This window comes from Schistocerca gregaria, chromosome 8 (genome assembly GCF_023897955.1).
Source record: "Schistocerca gregaria isolate iqSchGreg1 chromosome 8, iqSchGreg1.2, whole genome shotgun sequence".
Classification (NCBI taxonomy): domain Eukaryota; kingdom Metazoa; phylum Arthropoda; class Insecta; order Orthoptera; family Acrididae; genus Schistocerca; species Schistocerca gregaria.
Genome location: NC_064927.1, coordinates 377,752,444 through 377,778,846, shown reverse-complemented (window position 1 = coordinate 377,778,846; position 26,403 = coordinate 377,752,444). Strand labels below are relative to the sequence as shown.

The 26,403-nt window shown below is 40.2% G+C and overlaps 1 protein-coding gene across 1 annotated transcript in view; it reads left to right on the top strand.

Annotated features, from left to right (window-relative positions):
• The window catches only part of LOC126284935 (TWiK family of potassium channels protein 18-like), a 1,181,210-nt gene that overhangs the window by 282,114 nt on the left and 872,693 nt on the right, over positions 1–26,403 (top strand). Inside the window, exon 2 of the mRNA XM_049984198.1 lies at positions 21,665–21,705. The gene's annotated coding sequence lies outside the window, so the exon portion shown is untranslated. The remainder of the gene's footprint in view (positions 1–21,664; positions 21,706–26,403) is intronic.

Below are 26,403 nucleotides of genomic sequence, written 5' to 3'. Positions count from 1 at the left end.
CTGAACTATCTGTTGCTACTTTTCTTTATCTTCATTAAATTAATAAAACCATGGCGAAAGTTCGTATAGTTTCATTACTAATTACATCAATTACGGTGCTGTCATTTTAGGTTCAAATGTCTCAGAGCTCTATCGGACTTAACGTCTGAGGTCACCAGTCCCCTAGACTTAGAACTACTTAAACCTAACTAACCTAAGGACATCACACACGTCCATCCCTAAGGCAGGATTCGAACCTGCGACCCTTAGCGTACGCGCGGTTCCAGACTCGAGCGCCTAGAACCGCTCGGCCACAGCAGCCGGCTGTCATTTTAGGTTTGTATCTTATAAAGAAGGTAATTTAACCTATCACGTGTTTATAGTTTTCGGTATGAAAATAGGTTTTTACTCAATAAGTAAAAAAGTAAAGAATGTAGCTTCACAAAAACGTCTACCATTTTTTATGATAAATTGAACCAAATTCCAAAGTTAAGAATCTCTCATCATAAGCGTTTAAGATTTTAAAAAATGGAATAACTCAAAGCATAAGAGGTGTCTTCATGGAAATCTCCACAGAATGTTTTTATACCCTACTGAACCTAATTACAAAAGTATAACTTTCAAAGTCCAATGTTGTGCGCCTTTTAAAGTTTCGTAGAACTGGATTTTTGAAGGAACTAATTTTCGGATTATGCTGTGATGCGAAACCTTTGACACTGGCTTTGTTTTAGATAACCTGGACAAGTTTTGTAACAATATTTAAACACTTAATTGTACAGAAGATTATTGTGCAAACTCTTTGTTCATTCTGTTCGCGGTAAGCGCAAGCTTCTGCCATCTCGACGTTGCCTGAATGACGGTGAAAAATCGATATCTCGCTCGCCACAGTAGCATACTGACCAAGTGCTTGCTTTTCCAAGATGGCCAAAATTGTGCTCGTATTGATGCATGTATATGTTTGCTCTAACCTAAAATGAGTTGCTTCATCGGATGTAGCATACCTTGGATAATATCTTCCTGGGTGATTTGACACCATAATCAAGGCAAGAGGCAGTGTTGCATCGTCCTAATGTGATGTCTCTTAAGGGTGCTCAGTTGTTTGTACGATGTGTGGTAGAAATTTCAAATACTTATTTTGAACAGTCTCTGAGATAACGGATGATAAACGCCCAACATAGATAAGACGGCGGAGACCTATAAAAACCATTAGACACCTGTGTATGCAATAAAGTGATGGGAAGAGCCCTGGGTGCAGTGAAATAGACTACATGGTGTTTGTGCGTTTAGTGCGTATTATTCGAGTCATACGAGTACAGAATGCACAGCGAACACTGTTAGATGATCTTACTAGTGACTGGATCATTGCCAGTTTGAAGTTCACTTGATGTATGCGTGGGCAGCGTTTAGAATTCCACGTCGCGTGAATTGCCATTACACAAATGGGAAGAAGTTTCCAAGAGAGCAGTTATATTCGATAGACCATGTGCGACATACCTGCTCCGTATTCTTTATCCGCTTTAATCCCCCTACTACCAGGATCGTTTTGTCTCACTGAGTGACACAGTGATCGTATAGACTCCAAGTAATTTGCACCTCATATATTGCCAGTATTTTAATGAACTAACATGAAAACATACATTCTAGTTGTTCACTGCAACAGTAACGATTCTGTTGTCATAAATATTAGTTCAAGAACACAAAACTATATTTAGATTGGCTCGTCTTGACCCCAGTCGTACTCAGTGCAGAAACCCATGAGTAAATTTTAATGTACTGTCAATATAAAACCGAACGAAACATCATTAGATTTACCCGACTCACAGGAAGAAGGTTGGAAAGTTTGGTAAAAAATACATTCGAAAACAAGGGAGCTATGATATTCCAATTGGTTGTTGGGTCATATTGACCACCGTGGTACTAGGAAGAATACAACAGCTACGGCAAGAAACCAAAACAATGCCTTCAAAATAAGCAGGAAATAATATTTGTAACGTTGCAGTTGTTTCGTATAACAGCTGTTCAACAGAACAGCTATAATTATATTTTCATAAACATTATAGTCAAGTAATAAAAAAACAATTTAAGCTGGGGGGGGGGGGTATTGCTGACCCCATTTGTAATTAATGCAAATACCATGAATAAATGGAAATGTTTTTTAAATAAAAAAATGAACGTAAAGTCACTGGACGCGATTAAACTGGAGGTGATCGTTTTGGAAATAAAATTCTAAAAACAAGGGAGATATATATTTCCAGAGTGTATCAACCCCAGCAGTACTAGGAGAATTAAGTGCCCACCTCCCCCGTCTAGACACTTATGACATTATTTTGCTTGTATCAGACTATACCAAGAGACTAGTGAGAACAATGTTGCTCATTGAGAGGTAGAGAGTGGATCCCAGAGTGGTGAGGGGAATTTCCTACTCACCAGTAAGTCTCGGTTTAGCCAGTGCGTTGAGTCTCGTAGTCTGTTTGTGTACGTGTCCTTCGTATATTTCAACAATCTGACATTACTGTTAAAATGGAGCAATATATTAAACCCTGTTGTGATAAAATTATAAAACGACTGGTTCAGTGGTAGAGTGCTGTGTTCGTCGTGAACTAAATTGTAGGCCATAAAATGTGGTTGTGATGTAGCGTAAAAGACACTTTCGGTCACAACTTGTGACCGCTTGAAATTATCTGTTCCATTCCATATAGATCGTTTTCCATACTTTTACTTGAAGTTTATATATTCGGATTCCCTTTTAGAAGTCGTCACGAGTTTAAAGTATACTAACATGTATTGGAAGTCAGAACCCCGTTTTTCGCAATGACACAATAGGTTTAGTTGGTGATGTCTTTCAGTAACTCATCCTACAACCTACAATTTGAGAACGCTGTTCATCTTAATTTTGGCACTTTTTTTTCGAAAACTTTTAAAGTGATTCATATATTTCAATCTAATCACGAGGCCAAAATACCCAGCTAATGGTAATTATTTCTACTTAAAAGCAAATGTTTAAATTACTGTTAATTAATTGTAAACACCAGTAAAGGTACCCTGATTATTTTCGTAATGCTATCTTTGGACAAAATCCAAAATCAGTTTCGTAACACTCTTAACAAACAGAATCGTTTAATTGAAATCACAATAACATATTGTTTGACTTTTATTTTGATATTTTTCTAGTGACTTTAGTTTCTGTATGTTTCAGCCTATTTCAATCAGTGCACTGTAAACACAATTTGCAAACGACCAAAACCAATAATTTGTGTGGAAATCCCAACGCCATTTGCGTACGCAGATTAATCTGCATAATTACTCATTAACGTAACTTAAAATCGCTTAATTTGCTTTGTTAGTAAGAGTCTTGGCACGCTATCGAGAGCTACGGATGTGTTTGTTTTCAAAATAGCGCTATGTTGTTTGTGCACAGCATAAAGAGAAACACTGGTGCACTCAGCTATTTTAGTGCAACTAAAGAGTGTGGTTTCTATTCTGGAATCCTAATAAACAAATATTATTCGACCTCAACATATGAAGACGGGGACCTGCAATCCTCGACAACAAACGACTGCATTGCAAAGGTATAAAAGGGAGTTATAAATTTGAGTATCTGCGTTTTTAGTGGAGTTCATCTATTGTAAACTATTGACGAATCTGCCTTTGCTCTCGTCTTTAGCACCATCACGTTAGGAACACACACACACACACACACACACACACACACACACACACACACACCACTGCAAGTGGATTCTGCAACTGATGACAGTAATTTGTAGGGATTGTAGCCAAATTTGAATCTTTATACCACTTTTTTTCATTTTTTTGAGCACACTGCCCATAAAAAGCTACACATCACGAAAGATATTGTAATATTTTACAGCTATAGTTACTAAGTACTTGGAAATGAACACCAACAAAGCCCTGTTACAGTACAATATTAATTTTCTCTTCGTAAATTTACATCATGGCAGAAGGAAATCATATGCGTAAAATAAGTAAAAACAAACAGTGTTAACTTGATATTGCAAGTTTAGTTTGAAATATATATTTGTAACGACGTGGAAGTGTTAAACTTAAATCACTACCGCCAGGTGCTCTTTTCACACCAAAAGCAATTAAAGGATAAACAGAAGTCTAAGAGCTTGTGGGAGGGTGGAAAGGCAACTGAAAGAGGTAATGAAACTATTGCTTTTGGTCCAAAAAAGAAAAAAAACGAAGTAGGTGGAGCAGGAGCCATATGAAACAAATGTGGTAAGTGGTACAAAGATACCAAGACTGATAAAATGTTACCCTGGTAACTGTATATCATGGAGCTGTACGTGTATCGTTTTTGCAGTGAATATGGACCTGGCTCGATAAAAGTGACTGACCATACAGGATTAGCTTATCCGTTACAGATACTGTTGAACAGCTTGAATGTGTATTAAATGATTTTTTACCTACTTTTAACTGTTAGCAATGACTACAGTAACATCTCTTTACTTTCATTAACCAGTTAAGTCATTTCTGTAATCACAGTTTTCCTTTACGAATGTTTTCCAATTAGATAATGTTTTGCCTGCTTCCTACACACAATATTCAAAGAGTTTCCACATAAATTCAAAGAAAAATCGCTCTATAGGCATCTCCAGAGCCGTCAGTTTACAAAGAAGTGTATGTAATCGTACTTAAAGCATGTCATGCACTACATGTTGTTTCACTGCGAGAAAATACAGGGAAACCTTTAGCACATTGCCTAGTGTGATACATATTGAATGAAAACTGAATTTCTCTACTCATAGTCCGATTATTAGCAGTAACAGTATTAAAATCCGATTGTGAGATCAAAGCGATCACTTTAAAATAACAAAAAGTACATATAAAATCCGATAGTGGGACAGGACCAGATTTCAGTGTTAGCTGCTGCAAAACTATTTCTGCTCTCCAGTAGCAAACAGTTGAGAACACAGACGAAATGCTTTGAAAATTCACAATAAGAATTATCTTCAAATTTTGATAGGAAAACGGCAATATTCATAATACATGCCTTTATAGATCTGGAATCTTCGCAGGCGATAGACATATTTAACGCTGCGCACTTATTTAGCTGCAATTCATAACAAAATCTAATGCACCTACAATAAATTTCCTGCTGTGTAATGAGTAATTCTCAGTTTTCCCTTATGAATGTTTTCCGATTACGTAATATTTTGCCTGCTTCTCACACACAATATTCAAAAACTTTTCACATAAATTCAAAGAAAAAGTCCTCATTTTACAAATATAGCGTAACCACACAATGTCTGACATTTCATCTCCTTCACTCGTTTTTGCTGATCGCTGACGTCATTAAACTAGCTATTTAATGTGGTTTAGTCCTGGTGCCGGAGGAGGGTTGCGAGGGGTACACTGTGTAATCAGCTAGAAACTTTTTAAATCTATCTGGGATCGTAGGACGTTAATGTAAGAATTCAAGGTTTGCTAGCAATATACACTAACTTCTGTAAAAGGCTAAGTGGCATAATATTGGGAATTATGAGCAGTGACATATTTCACAAAAAAACACATTAGATGTGTGAGGTCAAACATCTTTTGCGCTGGGAATTTTCATTTCTATTACCTTGAACAAATCGGATAAGACAGAACACAGCATAATATGTGGACATGATAGAAAAAGTAAGTCTTAATGCGCAGTTACAGTACTAGGAAAGGACTGGAAGTGTAACTGAAGAGAAGGCCAATGAGAAGCAGAAAGTGGTAACTGGAAACAGGGGTCACAGTAAGAGAATGTTATCTGACAGCTCTGTCTACGGTACAAAAATTTTCTTTGGCTGTTATCTCAGGTAAGAAAGGGTCTTCCGCAGATGGAGATCAACCCAAGACAGAAGCCCTTCAATAGAACACCTGTGGTTTTAGAGAAAGTAGGAAAATATAGGCATGTCCCACTGTTAGGTACTAGACATAGAAGAGGTGGGGACTAGTTGTTGTGGGAAGAATTAGGAAAGAAGTCCACAAACTCCTTCATGCCAAGTGGCAGAGGATACAGGGGTTTTTCTGGAAAGATTTTGAAAAGGAGGATCATGTTGTGATAATCGGTGAAAAAGGAAACAAAATGAACAGTGGTAAAAGTCAAATGTGGTCACACACTGTGTTGTTAAACTTACAGCTTATAATTCAGCACCACTCACTGGTAGGCCGCAAAGACTGGATGCCATGACTACTCAGAGTTCAACAGACAACACCCGAACGGAGGCAGCGTCTACGTCTTAGCGGACAAGCAATACTCTGTTAGGTTAATGCTGTGTGATTTCAGTACGTGCCATTCGCAGTTTGTTGTTCAGGATCCAAAAAGTTAAAAGTGGAAAATTCTAGATAAAACTAAGATGTTATATAGCCCGCCCGGTTAGCCGGTCGGGAAGGCGTGGCGGTCCCGACACGAATGCGCCCAGCGGATTAGTGTAGAGGTCCGGCCTGTCGGACAGTCTGTGGTTGGTTTTTAAGGCGGTTCTCCATCTGCCTCGGCGAATGCGGGCTGGTTCCCCTTACTCCGCTTCAGTTACTGTGTCGGCGACTGCTGCGCAAACACTTCCTCCACGTATGCGTGCACCATAATTACTCTACCACGAAAACATTGAGGTTACGCTCGTCTGGTGTGAGACGTTCCCGGGGTGTCCACTGGAGGCCGAACCACACAATAACCCTGGGTTCGGTGTGGGGCGGCGGTGGGGTGAGTGAATTGCTGTAGCCTATTGTGGACCACCGAGGGCTACGGCGGGGACGAAGCCTCTCCGTCATTTCTAGGTCCACAGTTCCATACAATAGAATACAATGCAAGGTGATACATAACTTTCTCAAACGTCGTTCATGGAGGCCCTTTGAGCTTGGAGGCCCCAGGACTGTCCACTTAGCCCTGTGATAGCTACACCACTGATCCCAGTTCAACAGTTCTGTAAACCAGGTGAACCTGGAGTTACATTAACTGCTTCTACCATTTACAGGGCCAAAATACATGTGGTTTCTGTTGACGCTATTTAAGTATTGATATGTGCGTTGGTGGGGAAATACATTCACTCTTGGGCGCATGACTGCAGTCACTAGCGTGAAGGCGGCGCCTTTTTTGTGTAAACTCAGATATGAGACACCAGTATTAAAAGAATTAAATTTAACTGGAAATTTTGAACCCATAAAATGTGAAGATAAAAATGAGGCTAAACTAATCTTATTTCTTTAGAATATTACATGGTTAAAAATATATTTAACAAGCTTCTGATTTGCTCCTGAAAACAGCAACCTCCAAATCATGTAGAGGCGTAATTCTGAACATAGTTCGATCACTGATACAGGAATGAACAACATGCGCAGATATAAGTTAGTACCAACTTACTACAGGTTATACCTGGTGAAAGTAGTTATCACTTACATTAAGAAGGTACACAAATGCAAATGCATAGCTACATGTAGATCATGCATAGATTGGCATTTTATAGCTAGTGCTCCATAAACTGATTTTCATGTGAAATTAAGCATGATAGTCACAATGTATAGATCTTAAACCAGTAATTTCGAATTAACTACTGGCCATTAAAATTGCTACACCAAGAAGAAATGCAGATGATAGGCGGGTATTCATTGGACAAACATATTATACAAAAAACTGACTTGTGATTAAATTTTCACTCAATTTGGGTGCATAGATCCTGAGAAATCAGTACCCAAAACAATCACCTCTGGCCGTAATAACGGCCTTGATACGCGTAGGCATTGAGTCAGAGTTTGGATGGTGTGTACAGGTACAGCTGCCCATGCAGCTCCGACACGATACCACATTTCGTCAAGAGCAGTGACTGGCTTATAGTGACGGGCCAGTTGCTCGGCCACCATTGACCAAAAGTTTTCAGTTGGTGAGAGATCTGGAGAATGTGCTGGCCAGGGCAGAAGTCGAACATTTTCTGTATCCAGAAAGGCCCGTACAGGACCTGCAACATGCGGTCGTGCATTATCCTGCTGAGATATAGGGTTTCGCAGGGATCGAATGAAGTGTAGAGCCACGTGTCGTAACACATCTGAAATGTAATATCCACTGTTCCAAGTGCCGTGAATGCGGACAAGAGGTGACAGAGACGTGTAACCAATGGCACCCCATACCATCACGCCGGGTGATAAGCCTGTATGGCGATGACGAATACACGCTTCCAATGTGCGTTCACCGCGATGTTGCCAAACACGGATGCTGTAAACAGAACCTGAATTCATCCGCAAAAAAATGGCGTTTTGCCTTTCGTGCACCAAGGTTCGTCGTTCAGTACACCATCGAAGGCCCTCCTGTCTGCGAAGCAGCGTCAAGGGTAACCGCAGCCATGGTCTCCGAGCTGATAGTCCATGCTGCTGCAGACGTCGTCGAACTGTTCGTGCAGATGGTTGTTGTCTTGCAAACGTCCCCATCTTCTGACTCAAGGATCGAGGCATGGCTGCACGATCCGTTACAGCCATGCGGATAAGATGCCTGTCATCTCGACTGCTAGTGATACGAGGCCGTTGGGATCCAGCACGGAGTTCCGTATTACCCTCCTGAACCCACCGATTCCATATTCTTCTAATAGCCAGTCATTGGATCTCGACCAACCCGAGCAAGAGTGTTGAGATACGATAAACCGCAGTTGCAATAGGCTACAATCCGACCTGTGTCAAAGTCGGAAACGTGATGGTACACATTTCTCCTCCTTACACGAGGCATCACAACGTTGCACCAGGCAACGCTGGTCAACTGCTGCTTGTGTATGAGAAATCGGTTGGAAACTTTCCTCATGTCAGCACGTTCTAGGTGTCGCCACCGGCGCCAACTTTGTGTGAATGCTCTGAAAAGCTAATCATTTGCATATCACAGCATCTTCTTGCTGTCTGTTAAATTTCACGTCTATTGCACGTCATCTTGGTGGTGTAGCAATTTTAATGGCCAGTAGTGTATTAGTGAAACAACTAGGTGTCTCACTAAACTTCTTCCAGGTAAAATGAGGTAATTCTGGGTAGTTCAATTTTTTTTAAAGTATACGTATTGTTCAACTATATCTATACAGATCCTCCGCACGTTACCGTACGGTGCGTGGCCAGGGCACGCTACACTAGTACTAGTCAATTCCTTTCCGTTCCATTCGCAAACAGAGCGAGGGAGAAATGACTATCTGTATGCCTCCATATAAGCCCAAATTTCTCCTATCTCATCTTCGTGATCCCTATTCGAAATGTATGTTCGCAGCAGTAGAATGGTATCGAAGTCAGCTTCAAATGCCTGTTCTCCTAATTTTCTCAATACCGTTTCCCTAAAAGAACGTAGCCTTCTCTCCAGGGATTCCCACTAGGTGAAAAACTCTGAACCACTTCGATGGCTTCCTTCAATTCGACCTGGTACTGATCCCAAGCACTCGAACAGTACTCAAATATAGGTCGCACCAGCATCCTATATGCGCTCTTTTTTACAGGTCAACCAGTCTTTCCTAAAATTCTCACAATAAAACGGAGTCGACCATTCGCCTTTCTTACCGCAGATCTCACTTCATATCGCTTTGCAACGTTATGCTCAGATATTTAGACTGGACTGTGTCAAGTGGAACAATAGTAATACTGTGTCCGAACATCACAGGTTTTTTCTTTCTGCTCTCCCGCATTAACTTACACTTCTCCACATTTAGAGCTAGCTGCCATTTATCGCACCAAGTAGGAATATTGTCTAAGTCGTCTTATATCTTCCTACAGTTACAAGGGACTGAATGTAAGCCTTAGACCTGCTTAATGATCATACGTAAGCCCAGAATTTTCTCGGTTTCTGTGTCAGATCTTTTGCTAATGTGTGACGGTGATAATTGCTGAATGCTTCGCGCATAAATGTTTTCACAGACCCACGAATCTCTGGTAAGATTTGCTTGTCGCCAACTGCGCGTTCCCTATTGAACCGAGAGCGCAACGGCTTCCGCTTCCTCAGAATCTTCCGAATTTCGTTATTAAAGCATGGTGGATCCATATCTATAACTTGATATTTCATGTAATCTACTTCCATTACACAAGCTGGAACAGAAGGTAGGCGAACAAACAACTCTGCGATTAAAAACATGACTGCAAAGCAAAACTAACTGCCACGGTTAATAACTCTCAGGTAACGATGGTCAACTTTTTAGATTAGATTAAGTTTACTTTAATTCCAATTGATCTGTAGTGAGGAGGTCCTCCAGGATGTAGAACATTTTAGAAAACAATAATACATGACAAATATTTACAACTAAAACAACTAAGCAAATGTACTTTACACAGGCCCCAAGTGGAATGATCGACATTTTTTTATATTTTTTTAATAAACACTATGTGAAAGAACCATTTTACAACGCTCATTTACTAAGATTGCATTAATGCACTGAATTTAAAATTAAAAAAGTTTTTTATTAATAAGGCAATGAACATATAATAGAACTACTACAATACTTATTTACAATGAACACATGACTGCACTGAAATGGTGCAGAAGTTAGATTGTACTTACATATATATCCACACACACACACACACACACACACACACACACACACACACACACACACACACAATCAGTTGGTTCTGCTGAGAAATTCATCAATGGAGCAGGAGGAGTTGGCCACCAATAAATCCTTTAGGCTTTTCTTAAACTGAATTTCATTGGTTGTTAAGCTTTTTATGGCTGCTGGCAAGTTATTCAAAATGTGTGTTCCTGAATAATACACACTCTTTTGTACAAGACTAAGTGACTTTAAATCCTTGTGAAGATTATTCTTATTTTTAGTATTGATTCCATGAATTGAGCTGTTGATTTGAAAAAGTGATAGTCTTAATGACAAATTTCATTAAAGAATAAATATATTGGGAAGCAGTAGTTAGTATCCAAGTTACCTAAACAGGCTTCTGCAGGATGTTCTTGAGTTCACGCCACATATAACTCTTACTGCACGTTTTTGTGCCTGGAAAACTTAAGCTTGGCTTGATGAATTATCCCAAAAAATAATCCCATATGACATTATGAAATGAAAGTAAGTATAGAATGCCAGCTTTTTCATTTTTATATCCCCTGTGTCTGTCACAATTCGCATTGCAAGTAGAGATTTGTTAAGATGCTTCAGCAGTTGTGTGGTGTGCTCCTCCCAGTTGAATTTATTATCAAAGTGTAATCCCAAGAATTTAACACTGTCCACTTCTTCTATCTGCTTGTCATCATATGTCAGGCATATACTTCTGGGACACCCCTAACAAGTTCTGAACTGCAAGTAGTGTGTTTTTTCAAGTTTAGGGACAAAGGGTTGGCTAGGAACTAGTGATTAATGCCCACAAATATTTTACTACCCGATCTTTCTAAGACTACACTTGATTTGCTATGTATTGCAATGTTTGCATCTTCAGCTAACAAAACAAACTTGGCATCTGGTATAGTTACTGATTAAAGCTCATTGATACACACAAGAAAACGTAAGGGCCCTAAGATGTAAACTTGTGGGACACCACATGCAATTAGTTCCCAGTTGGATGATGCCTGATACCTTAATACATGTCTCTTTCCTGCCAGAGATATAAGATTTGAAACATTTGCCAGCATTTTCTCTTACACCATAATATTAAAAAAGGGTATTGCAATTTAGACAGTCAAATGCCTTTGACAGACCAGAAACTATACCAGTTGCCTACAGATTTTTGTCTAATGAATTAAGGACAATTTCATTGTAAGTGTAGATAGCTTTCTAAATATCAGAACCCTTTAGAAATCCAAACTGCAAGTTTTACATTATGGTATTTGTGATAAGATGGTTAGAAGGTCGATTGTACATTACCTTTTCTGAAATTTTTGAGAACGCTGCCAAAAGTGAAATTGAACCGAAGTTTTACACAATTTCTTCATCTCCCTTTTTAAACAACAGCTTAACTTCAGCATATTTCAACCATTCCTTGAGTAATTCATGGCTTGTTTGTAGACTTTGCTCTAACCTTGATTAGTTTAGGGGAAAAGCAGTGTTCAGATAAGGCAAGCACTTTATTAGCAAAAGCGTTATATTTTTCATTCATGTCATGAGCACTGGAAACATCACTCTAGTGAATGTCTCTGGGGAGTATCCTAATATAATCAATTTTTAGCTTATTGATTACCCTCTTGGGTTCAGATTTAACAGATTTGTATCGTGTTCAGTATTAACATTTAACATAAGGAACTGCATGTCATGGTTGAGAGGCCATTGACTATTGGTTTTGTAATATAATTTTGTTCATTGGACTTTTCTATAAAGATATTATCAATGGCTGTTTCTGAGCAATTGGCTACCCTAGTTGGGAACTGTATAGTGTGAGTTACGTTGATTGATAGTGTTACTCAATCAAATCAGTTCTTATTGGCAAAGTCTTTAACGCAACCTACATTAACGTCACCAGAAACCACTATTTCTTTGGTTTTGTTTGTTAAATGGGCCAGTACAACTTCAAGGTGGTTTATGAAAAGATTAATCTTATGTGCAGGTGCCCGATATACACTTAATGTTATGAACGATTTCTTATGAAATTCTACTTCTGTTGCACATGCTTCTATATGCTATTTTAGCCAAAATTTGAGTGTCTATGTTCTTAAATTTATGTCAGTTCCTGATGAATGTGGCAACTCCTCCTTCCTCCATTTCTCAGTGAGATGCTAACCTTAATCCTGTAACACTTAAAAGTTCTATACCAGTGGTCACATGATGTTCAGAGAGGCAAACTATGTTAGATGGGTTTGAGAACTCTTATTCACCTATGCAGATAATTAATTCATTAATTTTATTTCTCAGGCCTCAAATATTTTGATCCAATAAGGATAGCTGACATGTCACACTGACTGAGTTAAAATTGGATAGAGTTGAAATTTCTGCTTATTCTTGAAAATTCTTAACCAACACCCATTTATGCTGATGAAATAAGTTAGAATTATGTTTCTTGGTTTCTTTCTCAATCTGAAGCTTTGTCTCAATCGTAAGCCCTCTTAAAACTTTGTTTCTTTCTGTCCTCCGCAGCCTAAAAAAGGGTCTTTTCTGAATCCTATAACAACTGGTATTTTGTCACTCATGACAGTGCCTCCCTCTTTAACTTTCCTGCTACTTTCCCCAGCCAGTTTTACCTTTCCCTTCCTGTTGTAGTGAAGGCCATACCTAGTATAATCCCATATATTGAGAGAATCGACATGAACCACAGAAATGTGTTACCTTGCACCCAACATAAGCAGCCATTCCAACTCCAAATTATCTCTCGTGACAGAAGTGTTCAAATGAGGTTGCTCATGGCGCCTAAGAACAGATATAAATTCAACACTAGTATGCACCTTCTATTATTACGTTAGGTGATATAACAAAATAATTGGAAAGTTATAAGGATAATAAAAGGGCGACAAATTAGGAATTGACCAAGAATTGGGAAAGTTAAGACGAAATAAAAACAAAAAGTGGAATGTATTCTGTTGCATGGTTATAAACTGGTTAGAAAACTATTTTCCTGATAGTTTTAACTGTTGGTGGTATAGTAACTACACCCAATCTTAAAACGTCAGTGTTCATCATTACCTACTGTCAGTAGCATATAATATAGATTTTAATGAATCCTTAATAGCTACAAGTCTGTAAGAAAGTCCTTCAAAACGGCTGATAAATTTCTCCTTCTCACATCTCCAACACAAGGTTTCAGTCTTATCAACATTGTCAAAAATAGATGTACAAGTGTTTATAATTAAATTAGCAGTAAAAATAATGAAAAGTTGGCTATATGAACAGAGCAGCATGCTGAATGTCTTTTTTAACAAATTATTTCACAGTGGTACTTTCGCAGATAGGTTTAAAACATTTGTTTTAAGTCTCTTAACAAAATGGACAAAAATTATTAATGAAGAATTAGTGAAACTTCCCATTATTACCAATAATTTCTAATATTTTTGAGAGTGTGTCTTGTACAGTAGTCTTTATAAGCTTATAACACAGTAAAAAAGCAGAAAACATTCTGGAATTAAAGAAAGAGAAAGGTTGTCAACTGCTTGTGCACTATTATCTTCTACATACTAAAATCAATAGATTAGAAGTAATTAGCAAAATTTTGACTAGAGGCTTTTTATAGTGCAATAAATGACATCCTCAGGCCAAAGCATGTATTTTGTGGACTATTAGACTCAACAGATTCATTGTTTTCTTTGTAACTGAATGATGGTAAACAGAGGTTATCAGTTCTGCATCAATCACAGAATAATACACACTCATAATCTGGACCAAGTACACATGTGGTAACAGAAAGTTTTATTTGGGATTCTCTGTTTCCCTTGATGGACAAAATAGATTTTTCATCTGCAGTTTCAGGAAAATACAAAAGTCACTTTTGCAGATAATACAAGTAAAGGAGTAAATAACAGTATCAGTCACCTTCCTGGGAAGGTAGCAATATATGGTTCTAGTAAAATGGACAGCCACTGAAGTATAAGATTCTTGCACCTTAATGAGCTATAGAACACTCTCACCAAAAAATGAAACATAAAAAGTAGGAGCAGTTAAACCTTCAGGACTATAAATAGATGACAACCTTAATTGGAAATCCACAGCCTACTATTAAGGAAGTGCCTTACTCGGCTGTGCTTGAATTAAAAATGGCTACAGATACGTAAGATTCAGAAAACGAAAAACTAGTTTAGTCTGCATTTTTTCATTCAGTGAAGAGATACGGCATAATTATCTGGAAAACTCAAGTTACAGGGACAGTGTTTCCGAGTTGAAGAAGTGTGTGTATGATTCACATTTGATGTTAATTCTAGAGACCGCTTCATACGTTTATGGTCAGCAAATACTCACAGATTATATATTGCACACACATCTTCCTCCCCATGCTCTCTCTGTCCATCTACTATTACATCATGTCCATCTATTCCTCCCTCTCTTCAATTCTATCTCCTCCTCGCTTCTCCTCCAGTGTCCATCTCATTTTGCCCCAGTGTTTGTCCAACTTTTTCTATTACCATTTCACATTCACCCTCTTCTACCCAGTTACTTTATTCATATCCTCTTACCACCTCCTACTATCCACATTTTGTCACTCTCTCTCCATTCATCTCTTCCTCTGCCTCCTCCACCCTATCCATCACCTTCTCCTCCTCCTCTTGCTCTTCCTATTCCTCCACAACCACTACCACCATCACCATCACCACCATTCTATCAATCTCCCTCAGTTTTCCCTATAGATCTCCTCTTCCCTCTCTCTGTCCACCCTCTCCTGCTTCCTCTATCTTACCATCCCTTCCTGCCCTCTGCACTCCCTATCCACCCTATTCTTTCTTCTTTCCATCTCGACCTGCCTCAGCCACCAACATCTGCACCTGTAGCCCCATCTCACCAGTCTCCTGAAGCAGGCTGATACTATTACCACAATAAAAGTGGTATGCAGCGAGCCTATATTCAGGGGCATGAAAACTGACTTACTGGCTGCCTGCAATGTAGATTAGTGAAGCAGGTGAAACACAACATTCCTGTCATGCAATGAAACTTACATGTCAGGGGCTTGCAAATTATTCTGTACCCCCTACTGGTTACCTGCCCTGCAGATGATGGTAATAGTACTACTACTCCTACACAACACACAGGGGAGCATACTTGGCAGAGGGTGAGAAAACACGATTTTGCCCATATCTCCACTCCTATTGGAGCTAGGAGGTTATAAACACAAATCTACACTTGCCTCAAAAAATGGTGAGAAGCAGCTATACAGAAGCCTTTACAAAGGGTTATGAGGCTAGTATTAGTACATAAAGGAACCAGTTGTGGATGCACATGTATTTAACACTCTGCCATATTATATCAAATGTTACATAGATAATGTGCTTGAATCTAAAACAATCATATAAATGTAACTGAAGAAAGAAACTACAACCAGTCACTTTCTGATGAATGCTTTATTTTGCCATCACTAATGTCCAGCACAGAGCCCATTACTAGACAGCAGCAAGAAATTATTGTACGAATTTTACATTATTTTGGTCCTATAACAGAGTATACATGACCTTGTATACAAAAGTTTTTAAATTTTGTACAAGGTGATCACGTTTTACTAATTTCAGGAAAGGTTTTCCTATATGCACATCAATACAGTGGTCTGTATCCATGGTATGGAGAATGCTGAGAATTGGCGTCACTAAAGGAAAGCTGGTCAACACATTTGTTTATATACACTCCTGGAAATGGAAAAAAGAACACATTGACACCGGTGTGTCAGACCCACCATACTTGCTCCGGACACTGCGAGAGGGCTGTACAAGCAATGATCACACGCACGGCACAGCGGACACACCAGGAACCGCGGTGTTGGCCGTCGAATGGCGCTAGCTGCGCAGCATTTGTGCATCGCCGCCGTCAGTGTCAGCCAGTTTGCCATGGCATACGGAGCTCCATCGCAGTCTTGAACACTGGTAGCATGCCGCGACAGCGTGGACGTGAACCGCATGTGCAGTTGACGGACTTTGAGTGAGGGCGTATAGTGGGTATGTGGGAGGCCGGGTGGACGTACCGCCGAATTGCTCAACACGTGGGGCGTGAGGTCTCCACAGTACATCGATGTTGTTGCCAGTGGTCGGCGGAAGGTGCACGTGCCCGTCGACCTGGGACCGGACCGCAGCGACGCACGGATGCACGCCAAGACCGTAGGATCCTACGCAGTGCCGTAGGGGACCGCACCGCCACTTCCCAGCAAATTAGGGACACTATTGCTCCTGGGGTATCGGCGAGGACCATTCGCAACCGTCTCCATGAAGCTGGGCTACGGTCCCGCACACCGTTAGGCCGTCTTCCGCTCACGCCCCAACATCGTGCAGCCCGCCTCCAGTGGTGTCGCGACAGGTGTGAATGGAGGGACGAATGGAGACGTGTCGTCTTCAGCGATGAGAGTCGCTTCTGCCTTGGTGCCAATGATGGTCGTATGCGTGTTTGGCGCCGTGCAGGTGAGCGCCACAATCAGCACTGCATACGACCGAGGCACACAGGGCCAACACCCTGCATCATGGTGTGGGGAGCGATCTCCTACAATGGCCGTACACCTCTGGTGATGGTCGAGGGGACACTGAATAGTGCACGGTACATCCAAACCGTCATCGAACCCATCGTTCTACCATTCCTAGACCGGCAAGGGAACTTGCTGTTCCAACAGGACAATGCACGTCCGCATATATCCCGTGCCACCCAACGTGCTCTAGAAGGTGTAAGTCAACTACCCTGGCCAGCAAGATCTCCGGATCTGTCCCCCATTGAGCATGTTTGGGACTGGATGAAGTGTCGTCTCACGCGGTCTGCACGTCCAGCATGAACGCTGGTCCAACTGAGGCGCCAGGTGGAAATGGCATGGCAAGCCGTTCCACAGGACTACATCCAGCATCTCTACGATAGTCTCCATGGGAGAATAGCAGCCTGCATTGCTGCGAAAGGTGGGTATACAGTGTACTAGTGCCGACATTGTGCATGCTCTGTTGCCTGTGTCTATGTGGCTGTGGTTCTGTCAGTGTGATCATGTGATGTATCTGACCCCAGGAATGTGTCAATAAAGTTTCCCCTTCTTGGGACAATGAATTCACGGTGTTCTTATTTCAATTTCCAGGAGTGTATATTAACGACTTGCCACTCTGTATTCATTTTCATGAATACAGTGTGGCAAGTCGTTAATATATATTAAGAACAACAAGGGACCAAGACTGAACCCTGTGGGACACCATTCTTGATACTGCCCCAGTTAGACGGCTCTGCTGGTTTTCGTAGACTATATGTACTGTTAATTTCAACCTTCTGCATTCTTCCAGTTAATTTTGTATTAAACAATTTGTGCACTGTCCCACTCATACCACAGTACTTAAGCTTATCTAGAAGAATTTCATAATTCACACAATCAAAACCCTTCGAGAGATCTCAAAATATCCCAACTGGTGATGTTCAGCTATTCTATGCATTTAATATTTGTTTAATCAAAATACACACACACACACACACACACATACACACACACACACACACACACATATATATATATATATATATATATATATATATATATATATGCATTTATTTTACCTGGCAAGATTAGGGCCTTCAGGCCCTCTCTTACACCTAACCAGGCATACTCAGATTGAACGAGTTACAGTTTCTACAGAACATTAAGGACATATAACGTATTATGCAGTATTGATGTTAAAGAAAAAATACAGATTATAACAGTAGTACAATGATAACTATAACAATAAAAATAATTATAATCAATCAAGATTAATAATAATGATAATAATAATAATAATAGTAATGACTAAGTACATGAAAGTAAACATACTTTCCTTTTGTGAATGTCAGTCCTATTGTTAGTTGGGAATTGTTGGGAATTTTCTCGTTATGTTCTTGCAGCTTGTGAGTTATTCTCATTGAGCAGATACATAAGACGATAGAATGGGGTAAAAGAGATATGTAAGAGGTAGATAGGTTAGAGGAAGGGAAATAGAATGGTAAAATTCGAAGCTGTGATGGAGAGGAGAAAGAAAGAGATGAGAGGGACACAACAATGGTGGCTATACCGTCCCTAAGCCTTTCTGAAAACCAAATTGACATTTTGTTAGTATTTCATTTTTACAAATGTGAGATGCTACTCTTGATACATTACTTTTTCAAGAATTTTGGGTAAAGCTGTTAGAAGTGAGATTGTTCAGTAATTGTTAGCAACAGATTTATACCCTTTTTTATGCAATGTTTAACAATATATTTCAGTCTATCTGGAAAAATGCCCTGTTTCATTGAGCTAGTACATAAGTAACTGAGAAACCTACTTATTTGTTGGGAGCAAGCTTTTAGTACTCTGTTGGAAAAGGCATCAATTCTATATGAGCTTATACTTTTGAGTCAATTTATTATTTTCTCAACTTTAGTAGGAGAGGTGGCTTGAGTTTCACTTCTATCAAATTGCATAGGTACTGCCTCTTCCATATAATGCCTTGCATTTTGTAATGAAAAGGTGGATCCTATTATCTATCCAACATTTAAAAATGATAATTAAAAATATTTTCTACTTCTGACTTCTTGTTAACAAACTTTTCATTGTGTTTTATAGATATACAGTGTCCCCATGTTCTCAGTTGCGTGTTTCCCTTGTAGCAGTATTCCAAAGTGTTTTAATTTTATCAGATGTGCTAATCTCAGACACAATGCACACACTTCTGGATTTTTTGAAACTTTTCTTCATACAGTGCCATAGTTTTTATAATGTTTCACTGTTTTGGGATCATTACTCCACCTAGATATAAGATACATTTCCCTTTTCTGTTTATAAGATATTTTTATCCCATTAGTAAGCCATGGCTTTTTATATGGTTTCTTAAATTATATTTACCTGTTTTCTTAGGAAAACTGTTTTCAGATATAGTCACAAAGATATCATGAATTAGGTTAAATTTTAAATTAGCATCATGTTATCTGTACACCTCATCCCAGTCAACTGTTGCAAGCTTTCCCTAAAATTTTGAATTGTTGAATTGTTAAATTGTTAATTGAATGCACTATTTTGGAGGACTGCTCTACATTACTGCTATCTCATATACTGTAACTAGCTGTGCATCATGATCAGACAGACCATTCTTAACAGGAAAAGTTTTTATTTGATTAAATTCATCTTGACCTACCTGAGTACGAAAACCAATAGGCCTAACTGATGTCAAGTTGAAAGAACTATGTAATACTTCATGGTCAAGGTTTCCATCAGACTCTTTCAGAAAATCTACGCAATCCCCACAAATAATAATTTGCTTTCATCTGTCTGACAGATAACACAATGAAGAATCCAAGTTTTTCAAAAGTAGTTGAAATTTTCTCAGTGGTGACCTATACACAGATACGATTATAAAAATGCAATTATTTAGTTTCAAAGCAAAATCGATCTGTAGGTATTTATTACATTATTAGCTAATTTAATCTCTATAGCTTCCTTGAAGACAATTTCCCAAAAGGAAGAGGTGGATGTTACAATCTTCATATCACTGTAATTCATGGAATGCCATGTATCAATAAAACTGTCGGCCACAGCTGACATATCTGTCTATAGTAAGGGTGTGTATCTTTGATGGTCCACACTGTTTTAGCTCACTTGCATGTGCTTCTATATGTTGCTCTACAATTTGTAAGATGAACTCACATACCTCAATAGCATTTTTAAATCGAATGGATTTTCTCCACAACAAATTCCTAGAGCCTTCGATGCAAAAACCTAGAATGCAAGTATGTGATAGGGAAGAAGATACTAATTCCTTCAGATCTAATGCGTTTTTGCCCTATGTGGGTGCTCTTTATTATAATGCACATTGCCTGCATCCCAAACACAATATTCAAAAACTTTTGATATGCGGCGCATGTGTATGTGTATTTCTTTGCCGCCAAACAGCATCTGTGACCCGCATGCGCAGTACTGGCGCGGTGGAGCTTATAAGTCCACGCTTGGCATCTTCTCAGTCTTGTGACTCGCTCTGATGATGGCTGGACGATACGCGGCTGAAATATCAGTGGAGGAAATTTTATTTGCGTGGCTGCATGCCCGACGTTTAATGGACTGAAGGCTTCATGATTGTGCATTCAGACTTTTCATTTAAGGATAAGAGGAAGTAACGTTTTGTCAATACTTCTTTCTAAACAGTAGCTATACTTTGAGGGCTGGTCATAGTTAACTTCTTTTACGTTTTTAAAAATCTAATGTGTTATTTAATATTGCTGTACAGTTAAAGGGACTATGTAACTATCATGGATAGGCTAGTTACTTGATATAACACTTCCTTCGTATGGAAAAACTTTCAGTTAACATTGGCACACTTTTTTAAAGATTAAACGTGTACTTGCCACCACTAACTAGGCTAAAATGAAAATAAAATCTTTGCTGTAATGTACATCATAGTTGTAGAGGTATGCCATTACTGCACCATATTGCCCTTTCGTGCAAACAATAGAATCACTAGTTGACACGTCAGACATATTCTCTTTAGTCAAGATGATGCTTCATATCACGGATGTAGACAGCTATGGTACAATTTATAAGAAAAAACTTTCCTCAAATAGGTAAATTGTAGAGGCGTTTTATATAAGGTACAAGCTTCTGAAGATTAGAAAATCATGAATATTCTGTTATATTATAGGAGCAGAACAGTGTAAAATTTGTACAAGAAAGCCTTGCTGAAACTTGAGACCAATTACGATGACATAACGCATTCATGAAAAATTTTACAGTCTTTTACTTAGTGATATATGTGAAATCAGCTGCGGTGTTCTCAACCCATCATGGTCAAAAAATGAATCAAATAAGTTTCTACTGGAGAACTCGTCCTACTCCACTGAAGATAGACTTCACAGAAACTGGAAATTAATGTTCTACATTATATTACGTTTATAGTTAGCTCCATAATATAACAGTTTTTCGTAATTTTAACTCCTTTTAATTCGCTATACAAATATTTATCATATGGCCTTCACTTGTACCTAGTTCCTAGTGCCCCTCTGCATGGCTCACGAAACAGGTAATGTAACACAGTGTAATTCTCTTATCTTCCCAATATAATAATCCAGCTTTATTCCTTCGCATATCACCTGTGTTATTTTTTCATGTTGCTACGAATAAGTCTGGAATTATTAGTAATAAATAATTGTTCTTTTTAATGTTTCAGCATTCATCCGCCTTCTCCGGTTTCCAAGATAATATCAAAAGGTATGGTAGTATTCAGTTATTCAGTATGAAATGTGTAGCGAACGCTGTGAAGAAAAAAATGCTTGCGTGTATTGTGGAGCACGAAGTTCTGTCAGAATACGCTGTTCCCAGTGTCCTGTCAGTTTAGGTACCAGGGGTAGAGAAAGGATGGGGATAACGGCCGCTCTAACGTTTGACGATATTTTAAGTTGCAGTCGATATAGAAACCTTAAAATCACAGGGTCTATAGACCGGCTTCCCTCCTGCCTTTTCGACTTTATTTTCTTTGGTTAAAAAGAACTATCTAAACAATCAACAACCTGAAAAATGCTGAAGTGGTTCTTAGGCCCGAGGAGTGAGAAGAAAGACCTTATTTATAGTACAATTTACAATCTGAAAGTAAAAACTAAAAAGGGTGGTTATCATTTTTCTAATATAAAATTCAGTATTACTACCAACAAAAAGTAGGGTGATTCAAAAAAATTCAGGTACAGTTTTCTCAGAACTAGTCGTTCTCGTCCTCAACAACAGCCGGTCGTTGTTGAGGATGGATTTCACATCCTGGGCACTTGACCTGTGCCTCAACGTAGGGAATATTTTCTGAAGACAAGAAGTCCTGTCCTTTGCAGCCACTGTAGTCTCATTATTGAATTTATGAGGAAGGTTCTTCCTCTCGCCCAATTAAAATGCTGTACGTCGCTACTCCTTAATTGTCATGCCGAAAAAAAAACATCGGGATATAGTCATAAATTTCCTTAACCCTTTTGAGGTAAAAAAATTACTGGAAACATGTAAATAACTGAACTTATTTCTTGGAAGTGGATAGGTGATGCAGCAGTTCTGAAAGCCATGCCGCCGCCCTTCGCTACTCGTATTTCGGTGTCACAAGTACACCACGATGGAATGTCTCCTCAGCGCTTACGTGTTTACACCATTGCTGTGGGGGAACAATATACACTCCTGGAAATTGAAATAAGAACACCGTGAATTCATTGTCCCAGGAAGGGGAAACTTTATTGACACATTCCTGGGGTCAGATACATCACATGATCACACTGACAGAACCACAGGCACATAGACACAGGCAACAGAGCATGCACAATGTCGGCACTAGTACAGTGTATATCCACCTTTCGCAGCAATGCAGGCTGCTATTCTCCCATGCTGACGATCGTAGAGATGCTGGATGTAGTCCTGTGGAATGGCTTGCCATGCCATTTCCACCTGGCGCCTCAGTTGGACCAGCGTTTGTGCTGGACGTGCAGACCGCGTGAGACAACACTTCATCCAGTCCCAAACATGCTCAATGGGGGACAGATCCGGAGATCTTGCTGGCCAGGGTAGTTGACTTACACCTTCTAGAGCACGTTGGGTGGCACGGGATACATGCGGACGTGCATTGTCCTGTTGGAACAGCAAGTTCCCTTGCCGGTCTAGGAATGGTAGAACGATGGGTTCGATGACGGTTTGGATGTACCGTGCACTATTCAGTGTCCCCTCGACCATCACCAGAGGTGTACGGCCATTGTAGGAGATCGCTCCCCACACCATGATGCAGGGTGTTGGCCCTGTGTGCCTCGGTCGTATGCAGTGCTGATTGTGGCGCTCACCTGCACGGCGCCAAACACGCATACGACCATCATTGGCACCAAGGCAGAAGCGACTCTCATCGCTGAAGACGACACGTCTCCATTCGTCCCTCCATTCACACCTGTCGCGACACCACTGGAGGCGGGCTGCACGATGTTGGGGCGTGAGCGGAAGACGGCCTAACGGTGTGCGGGACCGTAGCCCAGCATCATGGAGACGGTTGCGAATGGTCCTCGCCGATACCCCAGGAGCAATAGTGTCCCTAATTTGCTGGGAAGTGGCGGTGCGGTCCCCTACGGCACTGCGTAGGATCCTACGGTCTTGGCGTGCATCCGTGCGTCGCTGCGGTCCGGTCCCAGGTCGACGGGCACGTGCACCTTCCGCCGACCACTGGCAACAACATCGATGTACTGTGGAGACCTCACGCCCCACGTGTTGAGCAATTCGGCGGTACGTCCACCCGGCCTCCCACATACCCACTATACGCCCTCACTCAAAGTCCGTCAGCTGCACATGCGGTTCACGTCCACGCTGTCGCGGCATGCTACCAGTGTTCAAGACTGCGATGGAGCTCCGTATGCCATGGCAAACTGGCTGACACTGACGGCGGCGGTGCACAAATGCTGCGCAGCTAGCGCCATTCGACGGCCAACACCGCGGTTCCTGGTGTGTCCGCTGTGCCGTGCGTGTGATCATTGCTTGTACAGCCCTCTCGCAGTGTCCGGAGCAAGTATGGTGGGTCTGACACACCGGTGTCAATGTGTTCTTTTCTCCAGTTCCAGGAGTGTATTATTTTTATTTAATAAACCTTATTTATTATTTGGTTATTACTGTATTTATTGTCTGCCGCTGTAGCTGAGTGGTCAGCTTGGCTGATCGCTCAGCTGAGAACCCGGGTTAAATATTTCTTCATCTATATATCATGAAGAAATGCAGAAAAATGTTTTAGTCGAGAGTGACTAGGCCGGCTGCTGTGGCCGAGCGGTTCTAGGCCCTTCAGTCTGGAACCACGTGGCTGCTACGGTCGCAGGTTCGAATCCTGCCCTGGACAGGGATGTGTGTGATGCCCTAAGGTTTAAGTAGTTCTAAGTATTAGGGGCTGATGACCTCAGATGTTGAGTCCCATAGTGCTAGAGCCATTCGAACCCTTTTGAGAGTGACTATTGGCCTCAGTGGCTGACATTTTCGCCCACACTCCATTCTATAAAAAATATTATTCAAATGAACGTGGTAATTTGTCGTTATGTGGCCGCTCTTTCAACACAATTGTGTTAAAAAACTAAACTTGTTATGTATATCTATAGCAATTACATGCAATGAGAGCTTAGCCTACATCACATCTCAAAACCATTTAAATCGTGACTGCGAGACAACGTACCTTCAGATGGCTTTGCGTAATTATGTGGGTTCAGGTGATAGCTTTGTGCATTTGCCGTACGTGTACATAATTGCACAGACAAATTCATATGGCTATTATGCCTTCCCTTCCGCTTTATGTTAGAATCCGAGCTTGATTCATGTCACACGTTTCTCAGCTGCTGTTTCTTCTACACCCTAACCAAGCATCACATTTTACTGGATCATTTCTAGGGTATTACTAAATAGGATGTCAACATTAATAAATAGTATGTTCTAAAAAGTAAAGATGTTGCTGCTACAGTGGACTATTACTATCTCCATTTAACTAGATACTGCTCTAACCACCTCTTTTTACTCAGCTCTTGACACACTTACGTACCGCAACATGTTAATAACGAAGACCTCAGCAGAATTTAATTTCCGGATATTGAGCTTCCTTTCATGTTCTCTAATAATTCATTTTCTATTTATTTAGTCTTCTTCCCTTCATCATTTATCAGTTGAATCGTCGCTATTATATTCCTTTTGCCCTTCTACATAGATACCAATCGTTCTTTAATAACGAAAGGCACATAAAACGTAAAACTACCTCTTCGTTGGCTCTAGAAGGAACGTGGAAGCACTCGAGATAACGAACATAAGTTACGAACGTCGCTTTATTGTTTTCCGAAGCTAATAATATGCACACAGGTTGCAACACTACCTAGCTAGAACGACGATGCAAAACTTTCACATTCAGAGACGGTTATTTTGCATGGTGAGTGCACTGTTTTTGATGAAGTAGGCCAAGTGGCCACCTGACGCTTCGGTTACCATTGACTACAGAAATGTATGCCCTGTAAGGAGCTGCTGGACCATTATACTCCAGTCTTTTTAACTCCCTATGCACGGTGTGCTAGCTGGACGGATGCAGCGCTTTTGAACTGGCGAGTGATTCCTTCCGCTAATTACATGAGATTCTTTTACAACACCCCTCAGCAACGCTCGGTGCTCCTAGTCCGTGAATACATGAGGTCTGGCTGGGCTTGAGTTAGCTGTGGCTGTTCCTTCTCCAACCCCCCCCCCCTCCCCCCCGCCACCGCCCATCACCCTTCGCCCTACCCATCTCAGTGACGACCTAAATCGGTTGTTTAAGCATTGCGTTATTGCCGGAGCTCACTTTCACCACGCATTAGTACAACGTAATGTAATTATTTGCTTTGTATTGTCTTTCAAAAATATTTAATTTCTTTCCTCACATGCGATAGTACATCGGCAGTTTTTTAAAGCAGTTTAAAGATAATACATACAATTCAGTATCGTAAAATGTGTTAAATTGTGATAACACACATTAAAATAATGACATAATACTGATTCTAATGTTTATTTCGATTGAAAATCTTGACATTGCGACAAAAAAAGGCGTAACGTCACAAGCAAGATAAGGCACATGTATCTTCTTACTGTTGCATGGACCAGAACGGCTTTGGGACTAAGTTATGAATTTTGTATTATATTCATCATATCCACATTAGCCCCTGCTAGCGACATGGAAAAAGGCATCTAGAAGACATACTATAGAATGGTGTAAACTAGATCAGTCTATATGCCATTTACAGTAGACTTTTCGTTTGATTATTGGCTTAAATTGGGAAAATTACGTCTTGCAATCACCTCCTGGATTCGCCTCATTGGTACTCGTGATCATGAAGTACTTACGCAAGTGTACCAATAATCGATAAAACATTTAGGGTAGCTCCTGTAAAGTAGCAGCTGCAAGTCCACCACATT